Source organism: Cardiocondyla obscurior, linkage group LG02, assembly GCF_019399895.1.
Source record: "Cardiocondyla obscurior isolate alpha-2009 linkage group LG02, Cobs3.1, whole genome shotgun sequence".
NCBI classification, from domain to species: domain Eukaryota; kingdom Metazoa; phylum Arthropoda; class Insecta; order Hymenoptera; family Formicidae; genus Cardiocondyla; species Cardiocondyla obscurior.
In genome coordinates, this window is record NC_091865.1 from 5,009,813 (window position 1) to 5,022,745 (window position 12,933).

Genomic DNA, 12,933 nt, shown 5'->3' on the forward strand with positions numbered 1-12,933 from the left:
AAAAACGCGCTTGTAGCATTTCATTAATGACTATTAATTATTCTCTTTTGCTTTCTTGTATTTTTCTTGCTTCTGATTGGTTGAATCGCTTCTGATTGGCTGAATTAACCAAGAAACGCGCTTGTAGCATTTCAATTGTAAATTAATGACTATTAATAATTTTCTTTTGCTTTCTTATATTTTTCTTGCTTCTGATTGGTTGAATCGCTTCTGATTGACTGAATTAACCAAAAAACGTGCTTGTAGCATTTCAATTGTAAATTTTTGCAATTAATGACTATTAATTATTCTCTTTCGCATTCTTGTATTTTTCTTGCTTCTGATTGGCTGAATCGCTTCTGATTGGCTGAATTAACCAAAAAACGCGCTTGTAGCATTTTGGTTGTAAATAAAGTTTTGCAATTAATGATTGTTAATTATTTTCTTTCGCTTTCTTGTACTCTTTCCGCTTCTGATTGGCTGAATCGCTTCTGATTGGCTGAGTTAACCAAAAAACGCGCCGAGCTATCCTTTCTTTCTGCACGCTCTGTTTCCTCCGCGCTATCCGTTCTGTCGGTATGCTCCGTTTTCTCCGCGCTATCGTTCTATTCGTAAGCTTCGTTCTTTCCGCGCTATTTGTTTTATCCGTAAGCTTCGTTCTATCTGAGCTATCCGTTCTCTCCGCACGTCCTGTTTTCTCCGCGCTATCCGTTCTATCCGTACGCTCCGTTTTTTTCGCACTATTCGATCTATCCGTATGCTTTGTTCTATCCGTACGCTCCGTTTTTTTCGCGTTATCTGTTCTCTTTTCTCCGCGTTTTTTTTTTTTTTCCGTATGAATGCAATTTCTTTTTCTTTTTTTCAAGTCAATTTGGAGGATTTTTTTTTTTAGGTAGATTTGGAGGATTTTTTAAAAAAATAGCGGTTGTGCGCTTACAATCGTAGGCAGCTGTGCGCTTACATACGTAGGCTGCTGTGCGCTTACAATCGTAGGCTGCTGTGCGCTTACTAACGTAGGCTGCTGTGCGCTTACAATCGTAGGCTGCTGTGCGCCAAAAAATATAGACTGCATTTGCGTCAAAGAGTATAGGCCGCATTTGCGCTAAAGAATATAGGCTGCAATTGCGCCTAAGAATATAGGCTGCATTTGCGCGAAAGAATATAGGCTGCATTTGTACCCAAGAATATATACTTTATTTGCGCCAAAGAATATAGGCTACTGCTGTGCCAAAACATAGGGTATTTCCGTACCAAAGATTATACGTTGTATCTGCACCAAAGATCATAGTTTGCTTTTGTGCCAAAAAATACAGATCGTTGTGTGCCTGCACAAAACGATTGCTTTGTTGTTTATAAATACAAATTAGTAACTTAAAAAATATGTTTTCTAAACAAAAAAAAGTCATTTTACAACTTAAAGAAAAAGATGAAATTACTCGGGGAAATTGGTTAAGTGATGTCCATATGGATCATTTTAACAATCTGTTAGAAAACCATTCAGATTATAAACCTGTTTCAACGTGGCAGATACAATTACCACAAACAATAAATCCTGTCTCTCCGAACAAAAAACATATACAAATATTATATAGTCAACAACATTGGGTATGTAGTTATTACAATACAAAACGTATATTTATTTATGATTCATTAAATTCAAACAATGTACATGAAGATCATTTAATAATGTTATCAAGGTTGTTTCCAACATATAATTTTCAAAAAAAGAATTCAATTATATTTCCTTCTGTTCAGAAACAACCAAATAGTGACGATTGCGGTGTTTTTGCCATAGCTTTCGCCGTGTCGTTATTATTCAATATAAAACCCGAGAAAGTAAAATATGATTGGAGTAAAATGTGTTCGCATTTATTAAAAATTTTTGAATCTAATATGATAGAGCATTTTCCACAAGATTTGCAATGTGGCGTAATACAGAAAGTGTTACCATTAGCTGTAGTAAGAGCAAAAGAGTTAGACGCAACAAAGAAACGTATAAAACGACAATATGATAAGAAGCAATTACAAAAATTAAATAATATTAATAAAAATAAACAATGTCAGCAAGAAGACAATGTACATGATAATGACCAAGTGAATTATGCACAAAATTTAAAGAGATGTGCTATAAAACGCTGTCAAAATTATGAAGATGAAAAAAATAAAGGTGCTGAAAAGCGGCGTAAATATGAAGAAGATTCGGTTAATAATATTGTTAAACAGAGAAAACCATGTAAACATAATAAGAGAAAAAATAAACGTGCTAAACAGAAAGAAGAATGTGAAAATAGTAACGAATATAAACTTGCTGAACGGAGAAAAAATTATGCACGGAAAAAAGAAATGTATCGCATAAAAAAACAATGTCTATACATAAAAAATAAAGAAAAAGAACATTTACGAAAACGAATATTTTATTTTTTCAATTCAGAGCATGAGCAAAAAAGACAAAAAGCGTTCTACAGGTTACACTCGGAGCGTAAGTGGCTTTATAATAAAAAATACTACCAGAAACAAATATTAGAGTACACAGTTGCAGAGGAAAAGAGTAATTCTGTCAAAAATATTTTTTAAAAATATGCAAAATTTAGATCCACAAATTATTTAAGAACTCATAATTCTTTGGAGACATATGTGATACATATTTTATACAAACAAGGTATTACTAATAGTAATAAATCTTATATTGAAAAAAGATTGAAAGCAGAACAAATTGTTCGGTGGTGTTTCAATATTAGAGATACTTTAGTTCGTGATATGTATAAAATATTAGCTAAACTCAAAAATAGATCTGAAACATGTTTGTCTGTTGCTGCAGAATATATTACAGTTGATAACAAAATAAGTGCATTATGTGGTATATCTAGACATACAGTTTCGTTTGAAAATTATTTCGTTGATTCGACGTATTGTGATATTAATTCATCCGAAGTTAATGTAACGGAACCTTTAATGTTAAATACGAGAGGACAAATTGTTAATATGTTACCTTTGGTAGAAGCTCGAGCAAAAAAATCGTGGTTATGAGGTACTTTATGTAAAGTTAATGATCCGCTTCTAATCGAACGATATCAAAAATTGTTAGAAGCTATAAATGAGTGTACTTTAAGGAAAATTCCGGAACTAATGCAAAGAATTCACGATTGCACTGTAACAATTTTTGACAAAAATTTAGAAAATGCTAAAAAGGGTCACGCACATAGCTGTTACATTAATTTAAATCTTTGTAAAGCTATGTTTATTCCAGTTCAATTATTATCACCGCATTTCCCAAAAGTGAGATATATTAGACGTTTGCTTTACCAACTTTATAGCTCTTATCAAAAAATGTTACAGTTGGACAAAGCATTAACTTGTGGTGAAGTTGATAAACTACAGGAAATTATACGTTCAGCACAAGAATTAGCGGATATATACAAGCATCAGCAAAGTGATACAATTATGAGCGATGATGATATTATTTCTAAATATCAAAATGCGTTTAAAGCTTTGAAAAAACGTTCTCTTGATACACCACGATATATTTGTATATCGTGTGAAAGACTTTGTTATAAGAAAAATATTTCTAAAGTTAATAATAATAAAGTTCAAACACGTAGAAGTAATCCAATTTGGAACGATTTAATGGCATATGTAAATCAACAAAAAATTAATACTGAATACATATGTCATTATTGTGATAAGAAATTTCGTAGCGGACTGTTGCCTGCTTATTGTATTCTAAATAATTTATTCGCAAATGATGTACCGGAGTGTATATCTTCTCTTAACGAATTTGAGAAAATACTTATACAGAGAGCTAAAGCTTTCCAGACTGTGGTTAAAATGGGAACAGTTTTTCATAAGGTAATTCCAGAAAGACAAAAAATTCAAAAAGTTAAAGGTTCAACTTTTCATTTACCAATTCCTTTAGAAGAAACTTTTAATAAATTATGTTCAAAAATTGATCCAATAAATTTAAATCACGAATTATGTATCTTAGTTAGAAATATTCCAACTAAATCAAAAATTATTTGGGAAGATTTAGTGGATTTAAAAAAAATATATTAAGCTTTAAAATGGTTGAAAATTCATAACTTTTTATATTCTGGCATTGTACTGCTCATAACACATGTTCAATTAAATTTAGGAAGTCTAAATAACGTAGAATTTCAGGCACAAGAAACAAAGAATGATGCAGAAGCTCCATTTAATGAAGAAAATGATTTAAATAATTCCAATTTGCAAACGCAAAAGATGACAGATGATGCAGTTCAATTACATTAGCGCAAGGCTATGTTGACTCAAAAAGATGACAATGAGAGTTACTACGAGCAATATACTATATATCCATTATATGAAAAAAAAAGAAAATAAAACTGCAACTGCTTTGTATCAAATGTTTAAAATTTAAGATGTACCTTTGGATAATCGTGAAAAAAATTTGGATTTGATGTGTTTTCCAGATTTATATCCATTCGGTAAAAATGGACAATATGATGAAAAAAGACCAAACAAACTTGAAGAACATGAATTTATTAAATGTCGTTTGATGTCTAAGCATCCACAATTTAGACTGAATCAACAATACTTATTTTATTTGTTAAATAGAACAAATATTCGTCAGTTAAGTCGTGGAATTTATCATAAAATGAATACAATTGATCGACGAAGCCGTTATACGGTTGCGGAATATTTAGAAGCTGTGTCGAAAGAACTGTTGAAGTCCAATTTAAATACTATATTTTCCGTACTTCAAAATACAGAGCAATATTGGCGTCGACCAAAAAGCGATTTAGATTGTATGGCTCGACATTACGGACCTGCAACATGATTCTTAACGTTAAGTCCTAGTGAATGGTTATGGGACGATTTAGGTGAATATATTCATGAAGTTAATGAATGGCAAGATTCTTCGTTGAGTATTACTGTACTTGTTGCTAAAGATCCTGTATCAACGTCGAGATTTCTTGATAATATATTTCGAGCGATGATAGATTTTATTTGTTCGAAAGATTTTCCGATCGGAGAAGTAACACACTATTTTTGGCGACGAGAATATCAAAGTAGAGGCATACAACATTTTTACTTATTAATTTGGATAAAAAATCCACCAATTTTTGGAGAATCTTCTGTAGAAGAAGTTTTAAAATTTATTTCGCAATACATTAGCTGCAAAAAGCCAGATAAAAATATTGCACCATTATTGTACGGTCGTGTTGATAAACATCAACGACACAGACATAATGATTATTGTCTACGTCAAAAAAGTAGGACGAAAAGTTATTCGTAGGTGTCGTTTTGGATTTTCACGACCTGTTACTGAAACATTGTATATGAGAGATGTAGCAACTGCAATAGCAGGTAGAAAGCAATTGAAACATAAAAGTAGATTGTATGATCTTCCAAGAACAGAAGATAAAGTTGATATTAATGATTATAATCCCGTGTTTCTTACTGCATGGAAAGGAAATATGGATATACAATTTATTGGTGAAAAGTCGACCTTGCTTACATGGTATGTTACTAAGTATGTAAATAAAGCGGGTAAAAGTGAGTTATCAGACTTCGATCTTGAGAATTTTAAAAATAATAAAAATAAATCATTGGGCAGTGTTTTCTGGAATTATGGTTTACGATCCTTAACTAATAGGGAATGTGGAGCTCTTGAAGCTGCAGATACATTATTAAGCATTCCTTTATATGGAACCGATCGTAATACAACTATTAAATGGTTGACTGTTAATCGTATACGACAAAAAAAATTAAAAAGTCGTAAAGAGATTGAAGCTCTTGATGATGAATCCACAGATTTATTTTGTCCGGCTTTAGTAGATGATTATTATCCACATAGAGTGGAAAAATTGAAATCTGTGTCTCTTTACGAGTTTGCCCAGTGGTGTGATGTCACGACAATCGAGCCATAGAATAATATAACTGAATATTATAAAATAGATAGTAAACATTTTCTTAAACGACGACGATGTGCATGTCTTATTAATCATTATAAATACAATGTTGAAACACAGTCCGAAGATTACTTCTTTTCTTTACTGCTTATGTTTAAATCATGGCGAAATTTAGACAATGTTAAAAATAATTGTGACATTTATGCAGAAGCATTTGAAAAAGCAAAATTACATCTTACAGAGGCATTGCAATATCATGAAAAAGTACAAGAATTGCAAAAAGCATTTGAAAATGCAAAACAGTTGGTTCAGCAAGTTGATGAAGAATTACAACAAAAGAATGTGTCTCAGGATGATCCTGATAGTCCGATTGGTATTCAAAATATAGAAGCTGGTGAAACGATGCAAGATTTTAGAGATCTTGGTGAGAAAATAGATAATATCGATGTTTCAGAAATGATAGCAAAATTAAATGCGGATCGACTAAGAGTATTTGATAGTCATTGATACGATAAAGTCGAAAAATTCGATATTACGTTTATATGTTAGTGGAGAAGGTGGAACTGGAAAAAGTTTCTTAATTAAAACGATTAAATGTTGGATTAAACATAATCTCAACAAAGATACCGCTTTAGCAGCACCTACTGGTATAGCAGCGTTTAACATTGATGGTTTGACTGTTCACAGATTACTTCAATTACCTGTTGAACATGGTCAGACTTCAAAGTATAAACCATTGTTTAATCATGTATTAAAAGTTTTACGAAGTGAACTTAAAGAAGTTGTTCTCTTTGTAATTGATGAAGTGTCAATGATATCAAATTTAGTTTTAATGTATATACATTTTCGATTGACAGAAATATTTGATACAAAGTAGCAACTTTTATCAACAGTAGTCCGAAACGTTCGGCTATTTTTGAAGAATTTGCTATAAGTTTTCAGGAAACAAACCGCAAAATTTTAAAGTTGTCAGATACACGATGGCTTTCTCGATATTCAAGTATTGAACGACTTCTTGAGTACTGGAATACTCTATTTCTGTTTTTAACTGAAATAGTAGTAAATGAAAAAACAAAATCTGGAGAATATATACTTTCTATAATGCAAAAACCTGATACAAAAGCTTACCTATTATTTTTAAAACATATTTTATATCATTTTAATTCTTTCAATCTCTTTTTCCAAAGCCTAGAAACAAGAATCCAAGTATTAAACAGAAAATCTTTAGAATTTTTATGTGGCATTTGTAGAAATTTCTTAAAACCTGAGCTATTAAGCAGTTTAAAAGAAATTGATATGCCAGAGTTTGATAAAACAGAAAATCAAATTTCAATAAATGAAATATATTTAGGAGAAGAATGTCAAATATATCTAAATAATTTAATTACGGAAGGACATGCAGACGTTGTTGCAAACATTCGACGAGATTGTTTGCAATTTTACGTAACAGCTGCACAAGACATTTGTAAAAGGCTACCAATACGTGATGCCTTTTTATCAAAATTAAAAGTTTTTGAATTTAATACGGCTTTACGCGATAGTAATAGAGAAAGTTCATTTTGTGATGTCTCTTATATCGTGAGCACCTTTGGAGGCTTTGATGAAAAAGATTTGAAGAAAGAGTGGTTTGCATTATACAAAGATTTTTCAGAATCAGATAAAGATTTGTTAGCAATATTAGAGTTTGATGAATTGTGGAAAAAAATTTTAAAAAGTCATCGATATCCTAATTTAAAGTCTGTCTTGAATGCTGTTAGATCATTGCCAAATTCAAATGCCGATTCCGAAAGAATCTTTTCCTTTTTACCAGATATAAAAACTAAAAAACGAAACAAACTTGCACTTGCAAACGTAAATGCTTTATGCGTGTTTAAGTCAGCATTAAAAGCGAGAAAGGAAACCGCTCTAAATATTAACATCAATGAAGAGCATTTATCTTTAATGTCAACAGACAAATTATATTCTACATGTCATAAAAAACAAGAAAGTCATCTAACATTATATACTGCAGATGATTGTGACATGGCTGGTCCTTCCTCGTCTACAATGCTATAAATAATTTATTTATGAAAAAAAAAGTTTAATAATTATCAATTCAATATTAAGTTTGTCGGACACTTTGCGTGTTGGACAGTTTATTTATTATTAATTCAATATTAAGTTTGTCGGACACTTTGCGTGTTGGACAGTTTATTTATTATTAATTTAAAATTAAATTTGTCGGACACTTTGCGTGTTGGACAGTTTATTTATTATCAATTTAAAATTAAATTTGTCGGACACTTTGCGTGTTGGACAGTTTTTTTTTTATCAATTCAATATTAAGTTTGTCGGACACTTTGCGTGTTGGACAGTTTATTTATTAACAATTTAATATTAAGTTTGTCGGACACTTTGCGTGTTGGACAATTCAGAAATGTGGTATGATATGGCTACTGGCGAAGGTCCACGTTAAAAAACCTAACGCACTGTAAGTGGCACCTCCTGGGTAGTGCGGAAGACCACATTATATTCTAACATACAGCCTGTAAAAAAACATGCATCTTGGTGCCCGCGATTCACGCGGCTCGCACGATGCGAGCACTCGTCTTAGTCACCGTAACCGTAGGCTACGAATCGTAGCTGCCTCGGTGCGACGAAGACGGAACATATATATATCTGTCCTCTTCTGAAAGCCGAGCGAAGCGCGCTCACCGACAGGACGCTGGCGTGTGTGCGTGGTTCCCCACTCCAGCAACATCGATGTTGCTCGGAGCTAAAATTCCCATCACTGGTGGTGGATAAAGCATTTGTTGTAAGAAAACAATTTCCACTGTGTCTGAGTTATGGAATAACTATTCATAAAAGTCAAGGATTGAGTTTACAGACTGCTGTTATTGATATAGGCAATTCTATATTTAATTGTGGTCAATCTTACATTGCATTGTCTCGAGTAACAACTGTGGAAGGATTGCATTTGATTAACTTTGATCCTTCCAAAGTGACAGTTGACGAAAAAGCTATTGACGAATACAATCGACTAAAATATAAGTACAAACCAGAGGCAGAAATAATTACTATGCAAAAGGAACGTCGTATCAAAGTGAAAGATATTCTATGGATACAATCTAAATTAGTCGAAGCCGTTCAAGAGAATGGTCAGCAAAATCAAATGTTACAAATAAATACCACTTGGGTTTTAAGTGGTTTTGAAAATACAGAAAATGTTGTATGTTATGCTAATACGGTTATACAATGTCTATTTCATTTAAATCCTATTAGAAAGCAACTGCTTAATTGTGATAAATCAAATATTCTACGTATGTTAATGCATAGGTATGAATATGGAATAAGTAATTTAAATACATATGATGTTCGACAAGATTTAGGAGAATCGTTTTCGATGAATATAAAACTAGATGGAATCAAGTTTTTAACAACTTTGTGTACAAGGTACGAGTGTATAAGAGAGTCAGTAGAGCATGAAATAACTTCTACTATTCGGTGTGTTACGTGTCAATATACAAAAACAATTTGTTCTAATAATTTATTTATTTCGATACCTATTATTAATTTTAACAAACACTATAATCTACAAGATTTATTTAATGTTACATACTCTCATTGGTATCAAACTGATAACGGGTTTTGTGATAATTGTACAGGAAATAGTGTACTGTTTAAAAAAGAATTAACGTTGACAAAAGATATAATTATTATTCATTTTGCAATATTTTCGTTAAAAAACGAAAAAATTGTAAAAGCAAAACGTAGATGTAATATATCTCAGATTCCAACGGCTACAGTATTAATAGCTGAAAAATTATATAAAGTTATGAATGCTATATTTCATTATGGTTCAAGTATTGAAGAAGGAAATTATAGAAGTATTTGTAGACAATCTAATAGTTGGATTGAAGTAGATAATGAGCGAATTAAAAAAAAGACAATGGCCCAGAGGTGCTAAAGATCTTTATATACTTTTTTTACAAAAAATTGATAAAAAATAAATTTATTTAACAAATTGCAAGCATGGATCAATAAGTTATTAAATTAAAAAAAAAAATAAAATAAAATCTGATTGATAGTTAGTTTAGACATTTATAAAAATTTTGATAAAAAAAAAAGAATCTCAATAGCTCTGAATAAGAAACCTTGCGTAATGATTAAATCAATGATGGGATGAGAAAATATTAATATCTTTGAATAGGAAATTTTGCGAAATGATTAAAATATTGGTCACTGTACGCAGATAGAAGGCTGCTGTACGCCGACAAAAGGTTGCTGAGCGCCTGAGATCATTATTTTTATAAAAACGTTAGAGGTGTTAAATGTAACATTGCAACGGAGAGACGAAAAGTATTAATTTGGTGCGTCTCACGAGAATGGGCGTTGGATGGGGCCCATTCTATTATATATGTCAAAAATTTTCTTGAAAAAAAATCAATCAATAATATACAAGCTTTTAACGGAACCTATTTAGAAAGCGATTGGTTGGATTGTTGTTAAAATCTGAAAATCTCAAGATAGTTAAGAATAAATGACATATAGTGTAATAACATGGTTAGTTTTGCTGCATGTTATATGTAAAACGCAAAATACTAACGTGTCTCTATATTGATATAACCCCTCAACATTACTCTTCCCAAAATAAAGCAGAATGTGTATTTTAACCAAAAACAAAACTCCTCCCAAAAAAAATTTCTCCAAAAAAAAATTGTCCCCAAAAAAATCCACAAAAAAAACTACAAAATGACTAAAAAAAAATTTTATCAAAATAGAACGTAAAATGTGTACATTAATATTGTTGATTATAAACTACAAAATGAATGAAATCTCCCCAAAATTACCTTTTTTAAAAAAAAGGTATAAAAAAGCGCCAAGTATAAGCGCGCGAAAAGCATTCTCGACAAACTTTTTAAGTAAAATCAAGACTCTTCCAAAAAAAGACTCCTACAAAACCAAGATTCCCTCAAACAAAGATTTTCCAAAAAAAGAAGTTCAAATACCTGCCATATTTTTGAAACTTTCTTAGTGAATATTTTTTTAACGGAGAGGGGCCGACCTCCAAAAAGTAATCAAGGTCACTCAAAGAGGTGACCTTAAAAGCATATCTCAGGGTCATCAAAATCGAAGAGGACTACCCTTTTTTGCGTAATTACCAAATTTTTTTTTGTTTTTTGGCCATATCTCGGCTACTGGTGAAAGTAAAAGGCTCGGAATAGGACCGTATGCATCTTTTTTAAGTGCCGCACAATGCTATATTGCCAGATTTCAAAAATATTTTTTATCGTTTTTTGGCCATATCTCGGCTACTGATGATGGTAGAAAGCTCAGAATAGGCCTGAATGCATTTTTTTCAAGTTTTGCACAATGCTACGTTAACAGATTTCAAAAAATTTTTTTTTCGTTTTTTTGCCATATTTCGGCTACTGGTGAAGGTAGAAAATTCAAAATAAGCCCGTATGATATTTTTCTAAGTTCCGCACAATGCTACTTTGCCAGATTTTAAAAATAATTTTTATCGTTTTTTGGCCATATCTCGGCTACCAGTGAAGGTAGAAAGCTCGGAATAAGCCCGTATGCATTTTTTTCAAGTTTCGCACAATGCTACGTTGTAAATTTTCAAAAATATTTTTTTTCGTTTTTTGGCCATATCTCGGCTTCTGATGAATATAAATGGCTTGGAATAGGCCTAAATGCATCTATTTTGAATGCCGCACAATGCTATGTTGCAAAATTTCAAAAATAATTTTTTTGGTTTTTTGGCCAAATCTCGGCTGTTGGTGAAAATAGAAGGCTCGGAATAGGCTCGTATGCATTTTTTTTAATTGCCGCACAATGCTACGTTGTAAATTTTCAAAAATATTTTTTTTTGTTTTTTGAATATATCTCGGCTGCTGGTGAAAATAGAAGGCTCGGAATAGGCCCGTATGCATCTCCTTTAAATGCCGCACAATGTTATGTTGCCAAATTTCAAAAATATTTTTTTCGTTTTTTGGCCATATCTCGGCTGCTGGTGAAAATAGAAAGCTCGGAATAGGCCCGTATGCATCTTTTTTAATTGCCGCACAATGCTATGTTGCAAAATTTCAAAAATCTTCTTTTTTGTTTTTTGGCCGTATCTCGGCTGCTGGTGAAAATAGAAGGCTTGGAATAGGCCCGTATGCATCTCATTTAAATGCTGCACAATGTCATGTTGCCAAATTAAAAAAATATTTTTTTTGGTTTTTTGGCCATATCTCGGCTCTTGGTGAAAATAGAAGACTCGGAATAGGCCCGTAAGCATTTTTTTTAATTGCCGCACAATGCTACGTTGTAAATTTTCAAAAATATTTTTTTTTGTTTTTTGGCCATATCTCGGCTGCTGGTGAAAATAAAAAACTTCGAATAGGCCCGTATGCATCTTCTTTAAATGCCGCAAAATGTCATGTTGCCAAATTTAAAAAATATTTTTTTTTGTTTTCTGGCCATATCTCGGCTGCTGGTGAAAATAGAAAGCTTGAAATAGGCCCGTATGCATCTCCTTTAAGTGCTGCATAATGTTATGTTGCCAATTTTTAAAAATATTTTTTTTTGTTTTTTGGCCATATCTCGGCTTCAGATGAATATAAAAGGCTCGGAATAAGCCCGAATGCATCTATTTTGAATGCCGCACAATGCTACGTTGGAAAATTTCAAAAATATTTGTTTTCGTTTTTTAGCCATATCTCGGCTGCTGGTGAAAATAGAAAGCTCGGAATAGGCCCGTATGCATTTTTTTTAATTGCCGCACAATGCTACGTTGCAAAATTTCAAAAATTCTTTTTTTTGTCTTCTGGCCATATTTCGGCTGCTGGTGAAAATAGAAAGCTCGGAATAGGCCCGTATGCATTTTTTTTAATTGCCGCACAATGCTACGTTGTAAATTTTCAAAAATATTTTATTTCGTTTTTTGGCCATATCTCGGCTTTTGATGAATATAAATGGCTTGGAATAGGCCTAAATGCATCTATTTTGAATGCCGCACAATGCTATGTTGCAAAATTTCAAAAATAATTTTTTTGGTTTTTTGGACATATCTCGGCTGCTGGTAAAAATAGAAGGC